Source organism: Pinus tabuliformis, chromosome 5_2, assembly GCF_031772625.1.
Source record: "Pinus tabuliformis cultivar Carrire ecotype Pingquan chromosome 5_2, CPIR1, whole genome shotgun sequence".
Lineage (NCBI taxonomy): Eukaryota > Viridiplantae > Streptophyta > Pinopsida > Pinales > Pinaceae > Pinus > Pinus tabuliformis.
This window is the reverse complement of record NC_142306.1, coordinates 19,395,250-19,407,831: the sequence shown is the minus strand read 5'-3', so window position 1 is coordinate 19,407,831 and position 12,582 is coordinate 19,395,250. Positions and strand designations below refer to the sequence as shown.

Here is a 12,582-nt window from a genome sequence, read left to right as displayed (position 1 = left end):
AAAAAGCAAAGTTGTGTCTAAAGCGTCGTTAATAAAATTTATTTTAATCGGAACATAATCACCTGTTATTCCCACGTTGATCTTTCAGTTGAAAAGTATGGAGCCCACCAACCAAGGAAGTCACCTTGGCGGAAGTCCCAATCCCTTCTCCTCTTGGGGAGATGTTGGTGCGCCTCATATGGCCACATTGCCACTTCCAGGATTGACAATTGGCCTACCTGTATGGCTCTTTTCAACTAATGTAGTTCAAATCACCGCTAATCCTGAGCAGTCGAATCAACAGTCAGACCAGTCTAGAGCTACCCACCAGCCTTCCACCTCTTACAATTCTTCCTCTGATCCTTCATCTTCGCAGGGTAGAGCCGGCAAAAGTCAGCCTCCCATGGAGAAGAAGGAAAAGAAGAAGAGAGAAAAGAAGCAGAAGGGGCCTATGGCGAAGGCGACTGGGGGCAAGCAAAAGACATCTGACAAAAATCCACACACTGCACCGACCGGGCCTAAATCGCCATGTGTCATTTGCAAAGGGCCCCACTTCCATCGTGATTGTCCTTGTATTCCCCGGATACTAAGGGACTGGTCCCCCAGGTTGCACAATCCGGTAGCATCAACCTCTGGTAGTCATGTTGATTGCAGTCCATCAACTAGCGAGAGTGAAGGACGAAAAGGGAGACCAAGATCACCCTGTATGTTGTGTGAAGGCGATCACGCCATCCACCGATGTCCATTCTTAGATGAGGCGAAGAGAGTTTTGGAAGATCGTCCGGTATCACCGTTACGACTTCCTCCTAGATACCAAAAACTGTGCCTAATCCCTCGGTAGTTGAAAATCCAGCTGGCCCGCTCAAGTGGTCAGCTGAAGTGTCGGTCATTGAGAATGAACCAACTGAATCCAGACCAGACGAAAGTCTAAAGGTCGATACGGCAGTTGACCCGGTTCTTCCTTCAGAGGTTTCATCCTCAAATGACACCGTCGTTGAAGATTCATCTTCAAACGACACCCTCACTGAAGAGAATAAGGATGACACCATCCAGATTCTTTTCATCAACACAGACTCTGATGAGCATCAGGGCAATGCGCCCATTCCTTTATCGCAGGAAGGAACATCGTCAGGGTCGTATCCGGCCGTGTATTCGGTCCCACCACCAAGCAACCTAGTTGTATCCTTTGATTGGAATCAACTAGGCAGACCTCGGTTACCAGCCAGTATCCCATTCAGAATCATCGTCCAAATCTACAGAATGGTGATGGCTGGAACTATCATTGATGAAGGGGCATCTGTGAGTATCCTTTCCTCTATTGCTTGGAAAGCACTGGGTTCCCCGACGCTTTTACCTGAGATGATAAATCTATCAGGTTTTGAGAAAGGAACCAGTCGCCCGTTAGGGATTCTCCCCAATGTTCCCATTACATTGAAGGGGAAGACAGTTCATATGAACGTCATGGTCGTCCAGGGACCCTTGGTTTATAACTTACTCCTTGGATGAGACTATATATATTGCATGGAGGCAATAGTGTCCTCACTCTTCAGAGTTATGTGTTTTCCGCACGAAGGAAGAATGGTCAAGCTCGTAGACCAACTTTCATTTCCAGGATCACGCATCGCAAATAGTCAAATACCATCCCTTAACGGTTTATTCACTCAAGGAATGCCTCCACCCCCAGTTCTACTTCCCGATGAATGCGAGTGATTCGGAAGAAAGAACTGGGACCCAGGGGGCATGCACCCTGGCCTGCCTTGGGCAGAGGAAACCTTGGGTATAAAGTTGATTTCCGCAGAAGAATATGACTAGTCCGTACCCCGTCCGAAAGAAGGAAGAGAGGGTTGTTCTAGAATAAGATTCTTTTGTCAAAGTTATGTGAGTGAGATAATCTGTTTCTCGCTCCCCTTGTCTAGATAATCAGGATACCGAGGAAGGGGGCCATTTGCGGTAGCAAGTAGCCACCATCTTTGAAGGCAAGCCTCACCCATTAAAACATATGTTTTGAAGGATAAGTAGGGGCAGCCTCCAAGGAAAGAGATGAAATTGCTGCAACAAGTAGTCACCATCCTTAGCAACCTAATGTTAGACATTGCCGGAAAGAGAGTTTAGTTTGCGGCAGCAAATAAAACCATTTTTCGGATAATAAGTAAGAGTCAAACCTCCCTCTGTAACGCCAATGTTTTATCTGTTGCGATCTTGCAAAAATAAAAAAGTGAACTGATGGGAAGACAAGTACCGTCGGCACCGAAAAATAACGAGAAGACAAGTATCGTTAAAAATATAGCAAGACGACAAGTAGAAAAACAGAGGTGGAACAGAGGAGGGGTAGCCTTGAAATTATACTTTATACCTGGGGGCATGCGAACCTTTTAGAGTGCAAGCACGGGACAACTATTTATTTTTTAAATTTTTAGGTCCTCCCTTTAAACCTGTAGGTCTAACCCGTTAAACTCGTAGGATTAGTCGTTTCCAGCTTGCATAAAGAAAGGATGTGGGGCAAAAGTTAAAACTTGCCAAATTGGAGTAACTAGTGAGGTATAGCTCCTTAAAAATGACTACCTCACCTGAGGCGTTCCTTGTATTAAGACTGGTATAATTGAGCAAGGTTTGATCGCTTTCAAGCTCGTTAAAAAATGAAGCCATCATCGAGCAGTTTTAGCAATGTTCATGCTCGTTAAAAAATAAACGCAAGAATCGAGCAGTTTTAGCACATAGTTCATGCTCGTTAAAAAATAAACATAAGTTGTGAGCAATATTCCCCTAGAGTTCGAGCTCACCCAGAAAAAATGAACCGGTAAATAACCTTGGTAAATGTAACCTTTGACAGCCATATTAAAGCCCTTGGTCGTGTTCTTGCAGTCTCACCTCCATCCGTTCATTTGCCCAATCGTTCATCTCCATATGATTGTTTACCCATTTTGAGGAACAGCTGCGAAGAGTGATTTCATTTAGCCATCCTTGTGACACTGCCGTGATTGGAAAATTCCAACCTGTACCTGGAATCTGCTGCTATCCCTGTTTATCACTCGTTCCTCAAAAGACGAGTCTCCTTTGAGCTCTTTTCTCCTGACTCGTAAAATATGAAAAGTTTGTCGAGTTTTGGCCTTCCAACTCGTTAAACGACCGGAAGAGCTATCCCTCCTCTAGATTTTAATCTTTTTGGACCTGAGGGATTATTGCACAAAAAGATCGAGCGCTTGTTTTGTTCGGCTCGTTAAAAGTACCGAAAACTCATCCCTTCTGTATTGTTTTATACTTTTTCGGACTTAAGGGATTAGATGACGAAAAAGGAATTCTGGAGTTGACTTTATGTACCTTTTCAGACTCTCTAAAAATGAAAAGGACCGAGTTATCCTTGTCGTTAGACTCGTTAAATTCATTAAATAGCGACAAACTTGTCTTTAGACGAGAACGAGTTTCCCTATCGCTAGGCTCGTTAAAACATAGCGATGGGCTTGCCCGAAGGGCAGGTTATAGAACAAGCATATGTTATCCTCCTCAAGCTTGACAAAAATAAAGAGGTACTGGTCAGCAATGACTGGGGAAAAATTGGGAGAACCTCACAGCTTTAATGGTAGCAAGTCGCTCTTGAACATGACACTTTGTCCTCCGTATCACATCGGGTTGGGTTGTTTCATTCACCGGTCTCATCACCATGGTCCTCGCCACACCATCCACAGTTGGGGTAATGCTACCGATCCATCACATCAGTGTCGTTATATGTTCAAGAGATGTTGTTCTGCAAAGAGTCAACCATGTCCCATCCACTGCCATACATTGTCCTTCATCCATTTCATGACCGCCACCCTGAATCATACATCACAGTTTGTTTTCACCTCATCACAATCACTAGCTCCGTTCCGTGTCAATGATGTGGGATTCATTAAGGCCCTCCTTTGATGGATCGCTCCTTGTCGACATCAGCTCATTATCCAAGGAGTTGATCTAGGAACAACCCCTTCAGTACTTTGAAGTTTGCATGCCTCAATGGCAAGTTTCTCACTTTCGGCAACATGTATACATCAATGACCTTCGACCAGAGGATTTTGCATGGTGGTCGACGCCAAGTCCTTTATTCCCACGATGTGAATTGTACTGTTGTACCTTGAGGGTCATCATCCTTATCGGTGATTCCTCTCGCGCTTGTTAATGGTTTACATCATTGACCGGTAATCAAGCGATGTATTTCCGTGTTCGACTTCAAGAAATTCTCACATGGATCGACTTGTACATCGAGTGAAGATCGGAAGAGATTGAAGACCCCGGATCTAGTTTCATCCATCCAGGCTGCGATATATATTCAGGATATAAAGACATTTGATGTGTACATCATTGCAGCAGATGATCATCCTTCTCAAAGGATGATAATTTCAGCAGAGAATTATCAGTCTACCATCAGACGATCGTTTGTTCTATGTACCAAAATGAATTTATAAAGCTGAGCATGGGAATGCCCGCCTCAGCTAGATCATGAAAAAGTATGAAAGATAATGTATTGTATTGTATCTTATTACAGGACACTTCTCAGCAGATTGAATGAACTTCGGATCCTCCTAATAAAGCATTTCACCCGATAAACGACCTCATACTTTAGGGGGCATCTGTTATAGACAATTTTGTGCCTTGCAGCATCAGGCATGAATTGTCAATAATCCAAGGGATCCAAAGTCCCTAAACATGATGTTCCTACCCCTAGAGGAACAAGGTCAGCAAACCAACAGCTCTCAGATCAGTTCTCCACCTGAAAACACTCAAAAACAAGCAATCCTGAAATCAAAGCAGGTGCTCCACTAGGCTTCTGCGCTGAAACTCAACTCCTCCATGGTGTACCTGCATTGCAAAGCAGGTAGAACAAAGGCCACCTGTGCTGAGTGAGATGGGACAAGTGGCACACTGAGTCATTGCTCTGGAATCTTCCAAAAATGACACTTGGATCAGGGATTTCGCCTTGTGATGAGTCAGAGGCTCTGTTTCTCCAAGTGGAAGCAAGGTTCTCCAAGTGGACTCAAGAACTGAAGATCAACTGAAGAGAGAGAGGACACAAGGCAGCTACACATCAGTTGCAAGCTGACTCATCCTTTCTCAATTCATCTATATATTAAGCTCTCTCCTATGAGCTCAGGAGGCTGGAATTTTGTGCAAAGTAATGATATGCTGTTGGTTTCACTATAGAGCTTTTGGGTGATTGCTTGAAGGAGGCGAAGAGGAGAAATTCTTTCTGCTGGGAGGTGTTGCTGGATTGGGGCCTTCAATGGTTGTAACACTCTCAGAACTTTACTTCTTCTATTAATAAAAGCTATTGAGGTTCTTCTATATGCACTTGTTTCAATGATGTGTTGTGATAATTGTATATTTGATTTATGCTAATCCTTGAATCAGTTATGATTGCATGCTTCTTGTAGTTTCCTTCTTTGTTATTTTGCAAGATCTCATTGTAGCTGGGCCAGCAAAAGAGCAAGGAGCTGGGAGCAAGCAAGCAAAGAGAAGAGTTTGGATTCGACATTAAGCGCAAGGCAACGGTTAGTGCATTTCTTCACTCTCTCTTGCTTTCATAAAGAAGTAAATCTTAAGTAGTTTTCTTTACAGTTGTTGCTGAGGTACTATCACCCTTAGAGTGGGATAGGGTCATCCGAATCGGATACTTTTCCCTACAACATCGGTGGTGCCGCACCTCGCTATAGTGTGGTTGGAAGAGTACCACCAGTGTAGGGGCGTCATAGGGCGGGTAATTTGAGTGCACCCGTGTAAACTCGTTCGGGCGGGTCATCTAAGGGTGTTCATGTAAACTTGTTTAGGCAAGTCGTTTGAGGGCACCCTCATAAACTCATTTGTTCAGGTCATTTAGTGTGAGGGTACACCCGGGCACATGAGCCCGTATAAAAATTGCTAAGCTGTGACCCGGGGTGGGCTTTGTGAATGTTCGTGTAGATCATTTGCCCAGCTCTCCCTTGTGCCTTCATTTCAGTCATCTGTGGGCGCCCATGTAAACTCGGTCGGGTCGGGTCAGGTCAGGTTGGGATGTGTCGTGTCATGTGAGGGCAACCATGAAATCTCGTTCGGTTGGGTCGGGTCAAGTCGTGTGAGGGCACCCATGTAAACTCATTTGGGTGTGGTCTTGCTTTTCTTGTGAAAAGTGGGCTTGTAATTGAGATGTTTGTTCAGTTTTCCTGAACGATGGCCTTGGGTCACCTGTAGGGTGGCTGATTCTCATGTACTCTCCATCCCCACATGTTAGCACACAAGCGGTAATGTTGGCCATGCTGGTCTTGGTCCCTGGGTCGGCTTTTCGTGTGAAAGGTGGGTTGGTAATTGAGTTGTTTTTTTAGGTTTTCTTGAAGAATGGCCTTGGGTCATTTGTAGGTTGGCTGATTTTAATCTTCTCTCCATCCCCCCTCAGTATCACATGAGTGGTAATGTTGACCATGCTCGTCCCGGGAGGCATATGTGAACAATTTCCCTTCTGCTGTACAAGTTCTTGGATTTGTATGGGTTGTTGCGGTGTGCCTCCCAAGCTCATCCGAGTCCCACGTGCCCATCTAAATGATACAAGTGATAGGTTTTCTTTTCATTTGAAAGGTAGGTTGATAATTGAGTTGTTTTTTCTAGTCTTCATGAAGAATGGCCTTGGGTCATTTGTAGGGTGGCCGATTTTCATCTTATCTCCATCCCCACTCAGTAGCACATGAGCGGTAATGTTGGTCGTGCTTGTCCCAGGAGGCATATGTCAACAACTCCCCTTCTACTCTCCAAGCTCTTAGAGTTGTATGGGTTGTTGTGGTGTGGCTCTCAGGCTTGTCCAGGTCCCTCATGCCCATCCAAATGATAAAAGTGATAGGTTTTCATTTCGTGTGAAAGGTGGGTTGGTAATTGAGTTGTTTTTTCAGGTTTTCCTGAAGAATGGCCTTGGGTCATTTGTAGGGTGGTCGATTTTCATCATCTCTCCACCCCCACTCGGTAGCACATGAGCGGCAATGGTGGCCATGCTCATCTCGGAAGGCATATGTGAATAATTCCCCCTATGCTCTCTAAGTTCTTGGAGTTGTATGGGCTATTGTGGTGTGGCTATTGGGCTCGTCTTGGTCCATTGTGCCCATCTAAATGATAAAAGTGACGAGTTTGGTTTCCATGTGAAATGTGGATTGGTAATTGAGTTGTTTCTTCAGGCTTGCGTGAACGATGGCCTTGGGTCATTTGTAGGGTGGCTGATTTTCATCCTCTCTACATCCCCACTTGGTAGCACATGAGCAGTAATGTTGGCCATGCTCCTCTAGGGAGGCATATGTGAACAATTCCCCTTCTGATCTCTAAGTTCTTGGAGTTGTATGGGTTGTTGTGGTGTGGCTCCTTGGCTCATCTTGGTCCCCTCATTCCCATCTAAATGATACAAGTGACAGGTTTTATTTTTGTGTCAAAAGTAGGTTGGTAATTGAGTTGTTTTTTCGGGTTTGCATGAAGAATGGCCTTGGGTCATTTGTAGGGTGGCTGATTTTCATCTTCTTTCCATTCCCACTTGGTATCACATGAGTAATAATGTTGGCCATGCTCATCCTAGGAGGCATATGTGAACAATTCCCCTTCTTCTCTCCAAGTTCTTAGAATTGTATGGGTTGTTGTGGTGTGGCTCTTAGGCTCGTCCTCATCTGTCGTGCCCATCCAAATGATACAAGTGATAGGATTTCCTTTCATGTGAAAGGTGGGTTGGTAATTGAGTTGTCTTCTTGGGTTTGATTGAAGGATGGCCTTGGGTCATTTGTAGGGTGGCCGATTTTCATCTTCTCTCCATCCCCACTCGGTAGCACATGAGCAGCAATGTTGGCCACGCTCATCCTAGGAGGCATATGTGAACAATTCCCCTTCTGCTCTCCAAATTCTTGGAGTTGTATGGGCTATTGTGGTGTGGCTTCGGGGCTCATTCTATCCCTCGTGCCCATCCAAATGATACAAGTGATAGGTTTTCTTTTCGTGTGAAAGGTGGGTTGGTAATTGAGATGTTTTTTCAGGTTTGCCTGAAGAGATAGCCTTGGGTCATTTGTAGGGTGGCCAATTTTCATCTTCTCTCCATCTCCACTCGGTAACACATGAGTAGTAATGTTGTCCATGCTCATCTCGGGAGGCATATGTGAACAATTCCCCTTCTGCCCTCCAAGTTCTTGGAGTTGTATGGGCTATTGTGGTGTGGCTCCCGGGCTTGTCTTGGTCCCTTGTGCCTATCCAAATGATACAAGTGACAAGTTTTCTTTTTGTGTGAAAGGTGGGTTGGTAATTGAGTTATTTTTTGGGGCTTGCCTGAAGGATGGCCTTGGGTCATTTGCAGGGTGGCCAATTTTCATCTTCTCTCCATCCCCACTCGGTAGCACATGAGTGGTAATGTTGGCCTTGCTTGTCCCGGGAGGCATATGTGAACAATTCCCCTTCTTCTGTCTAATTTATTTGAGTTGTATGGGTCATTGTGGTGTGGCTCCCTGGCTCGTCTTGGTCCCCTCGTGCCCATCCAAATGATACAAATGACATTTTTTCTTTTCGTGTTAAAGGTGGGTTGGTAATTGAGTTGTTTTTTTGGGATTACCTGAACGATGGCCTTGGGTCATTTGTAGGGTGGTCGATTTTCATCATCTGTCCATCTCCACATGGTAGCACATTAGTGGTAATGTTGGCCATTCTCATCCTAGGAGGCAAATGTGAAGAATTCCCCTTCTACTCTCTAAGTTCTTGGAGTTGTATGGGTTGTTGTGGTGTAGCTCCCTGGATCGTCCTAGACCCCTCGTGCCCATCCAAATGATACAAGTGACAGGTTTTATTTTCGTGTGAAAGGTGGGTTGGTAATTGAGTTGATTTTTTAGGTTTTCCTGAATGATGGCCTTGGTTCGTTCGTAGGGTAGCCTATTTTCATGTTCTATCCATCCCCACTCGGTAGCACATGAGCGGTAATGTTGGCCATGCTCGTCCCGGGAGGCATATGTGAACAATTCCCCCTCTGCTCTCTAAGTTCTTGGAGTTGTATGGGCTTTTGTGGTGTGGCTCCCTGGCTCGTCCTAGTCCCTCGTGCCCATCAAAATGAGACAAGTGATAAGTTTTCTTTCCATGTGAAAGGTGGGTTGGTAATTGAGTTGTTTTGTCAGGTTTTCCTGAATGATGGTCTTGGGTCATTTGTAGGATGGTCGATTTTCATCTTCTCTCCATCCCCACTCGGTAACACATGAGCAGTAATGTTGGCCATGCTCGTCCCCATACCTCTTGCCCATCTGAATGATAGAAACTTTAAAGCTTGCTCAGCTCTCCTTTGAGCCTTCGTTGTTGTGGTCCCAGATGGAAACCCCAAAACTCCGTCATGCCTATGTCACTATCGTGCCCCTAGTTGTTGCGAACAAAAAACTTTTATTGGGCTAGGTAGTCATGTGTAATTTCGTTGAAATTGGCTCCTCATTATATTGTTCACCTCCTCGCTACTTGGTGGGGAGGGTTTTTCTTTTTGTGTGAAAGGTGGGTTGGTAATTGAGTTGGTTTTTCAAGTTTGCCTCAAGAATGGCATTGGGTCGTTTGTAGGGTGGCCGATTTTCATCTTCTCTCCATACAAACTCGGTAGCACATGAGATGTAATGTTGGACATGCTTGTCCCATGAGGCATATGTGAACAATACCCCTTTTGCTCCAAGTTCTTGGAGTTTTATGGGTTGTTGTGGTGTGGCTCCCTATGACGGCTAGCCTCTTCATTGTTCAATTATTTATGGTGTCAGCTTCTTGTGCTTGTACTCTTTCTGTGTTGGCATTGTCGGTTGAGATGCATACATTTAAGAGAAACATGGAAAGGTTTTGGTTGTAAACCACCTACCCTCCCTCTTGCTTTCTTTTTCCGGCGGGCGATGTGAGGCGCTCTTATCCTTATTGTAAAGTTAAGGGTTGGAATTCCTTTCAAAGTGCACATCGTTCATTGTTGCGTTGTCTTTGAGGTTTTGATAGATGTATTGGCCCATATGTTTGACCGAGTGGTTGTATTTTTCCTTGCATCTTGCATGCATCGCAGGCTTTTGCGGTTGGAAATGTTAAGTCACAACGTTTATGGGAATTTGTTGTTTCAATTGTGTATGCACTCATGGTCCAATGGGGAGGAGGCTTGCTACATCGATGGTGGCAGCTATCTAGAAGAAGGATTTCAAGGTGGAACGCTTTGACCTCCCTCCTCTATGTGGAAGTGGCTGTAGGTGAAAATTATTCATTGTCCAGTTGGTAAAGCTGTGGGTAATCTCCTAGGTTGTCTATACATAGGGTGTGTGGGGTGCGGAGCTGCCCGATACCTCCTCCTGTTTGGATATGTTGTTGTATTTTGTAGCAAGCCTCTTGATTTGCATTTATTTCCTTCCTTTGCCTTCACATCGTGGTTGCCATAGGCGATTAAGTGATCGAGGTCCACCATTGCTGCTATCTGGGTGGACTCCTAGGTGGCCTTAGTGTGGGGCAAGGAGGGTCTAGGGCCATTTCTAAGAGAGGTTGTGGACTCAGTTGGTCATGATTTATTTCCTTCCATTTCCTTTGCATTGAGCAGGCAATCATGCGATCAAGGTCCATCATTGCTGCTCTCTAAGTGGACTCTTAGGTGGCTTCTGTGTGAGGAGGGGAGGGTTGGGTGGCATTTCTAGGGGAGGTTGCGGGATCGATTTCATCTCTTGTACTTGGAATCCTAGGTGGCATCGGTGTGGGTCGGGGAGGTTTGTATGGCCTATGGTCAGTCGTCCTCTTTTTATTTCCTTCTTTTTCCTTTGCATCGAGGCTATTGCAGGTGATTGGGAGATCGAGGTCCATCATTTCTACTGTCCAAGTGGATTCCTAAGTGGCCTCGATGCGGGGTCGGGAGGGTTGTGGCTCATTTATAATATAGAGGTTGCGTGGTTGGTTGTTCTCCATTTATTTCCTTTACATCGAGGCTGCCGCAGGTGATTAGGAGATTGAGTTCCATCGTCACTACTATCTGGGTGTACTCCTCTGTGGCCTCGGTGCAAGGTGTGGAGGCTTTCGGAGGAATTTATAAGGGGGTGGGTGAGTGATCACTCGTTTTCTTGTTGGTTGGGGTGTGGTTGCAAACTTCGAAGTGGCCTTGGTGCGTTGTGGCTTGGTAGGTCTACCCATTTTTTCACCATGTCCTTGGCATGTTGCATGTGCTTCCTTCTTGGGATGCAAGAGGTGCAAGGCATAAAAGTTTTACATGATATTTTGACATCTCTTTGACTTGATGGGTGTTCAGGTTGGCTCTTGGTAAGAGAGCACCCAAAATTCCATTTGAAGTGGGAGGGTGCTACTTGATTGATCCGGCCAGTAGTCATATGCTTGTCTTAAAGATTAAACCATGCATGTCTAAATATGAAATAATTCAGACCGTAAAACTGCGGATGGCTCAGTAAATCAGTTATAGTTTTTTTATGGTACCCTACTACTCAGATAATCATATTAATTTTAGAGCTAATAGGTGCACAAAGTCCCGACTCTTTGGAAGGGATGCATCTTTTAGATAAAAGGCCAGTACGAGCTTGCCCACTTCTCCGATGAATCACGATAACTTGATGGATCACACAGCCCTTGTGTTGGTGATGCTTCATTCAAATTTCTACCCTATCAGCTTTCGATGGTAGGATAGAGGCCAACCATGGTGGTGATGGGTGACAGAGAATTAGGGTTCGATTTTGTAGAGGGAACCTGAGAAACGTCTACCACATCCAAGGAAGGTAGCAGGCGCGTAAATTACCCAATCCTGACATGGGGAGGTAGTGACAATAAATAACAATATTGGGCTCATCAAGTTTGGTGATTGGAATGAGTACAATCTAAATCCCTTAACGAGGATCCATTGGAGGGAAATTCTGGTGCTAGCATCCGCGGTAATTCCAGTTCCAATAGCATATATTTAAGTTGTTGTAGTTAAAAATCTCGTAGTTGGATCTTAGGTTGTAAAGGTTGGTCTGCCTACTCATGTGCACCTACCCTTTCATCCCTTTTATCATTAGCGTGCTCCTGGCCTTAATTAGATGGGTCACGGCTCCGATGCTATTACTTTGAAAAAAATAGAGTACTCAAAGAAAGCTTATGCTCTGAATAAATTAGCATGGAATAACGTGATAGGAGTCTGGTCCTATTGTGTTGGCATTTGGGACCAGAGTAATGATTAATAGGGACTATCAGGGGCATTTGTATTTCATTGTCAGAGGTGAAATTCTTGGATTTATGAAAGACAGACCACTACGAAAGCATTTGCCAAGGATGTTTTCATTAATCAAGAATGAAAGTTTGGGTCTCGAAGACGATCAGATACCATCCTAGTCTCAACCATAAACAATGTTGACCAGGGATTGAAAGATGTTTCTCTAAAGACTCCGCCAGCACCTTCTAAGAAATCAGAGTGTTTGGGTTCCATGGGGAGTATGGTCGCAAGGCTGAAACTTAAAGGAGTTGATGGAAGGGCACCACCATGAGTGGAGCTTGTGGCTTAATTTGACTCAACACAGGGAAACTTACCAGGTCCAAACATAGTAAGGATTGACAGAATGAGAGCTCTTTCTTGATTCTATGGGTGGTGGTGCATGGCCGTTCTTAGTTGATGGAGTGATTTATCTA

At 44.8% G+C, this 12,582-nt stretch overlaps 1 pseudogene; it reads left to right on the top strand.

Moving 5' to 3' along the window:
* The first annotated feature begins 11,273 nt into the window (after positions 1 to 11,273).
* Positions 11,274 to 12,381, top strand: LOC149157316 (18S ribosomal RNA; annotated as a pseudogene).
* Positions 12,382 to 12,582: the final 201 nt, after the last annotated feature.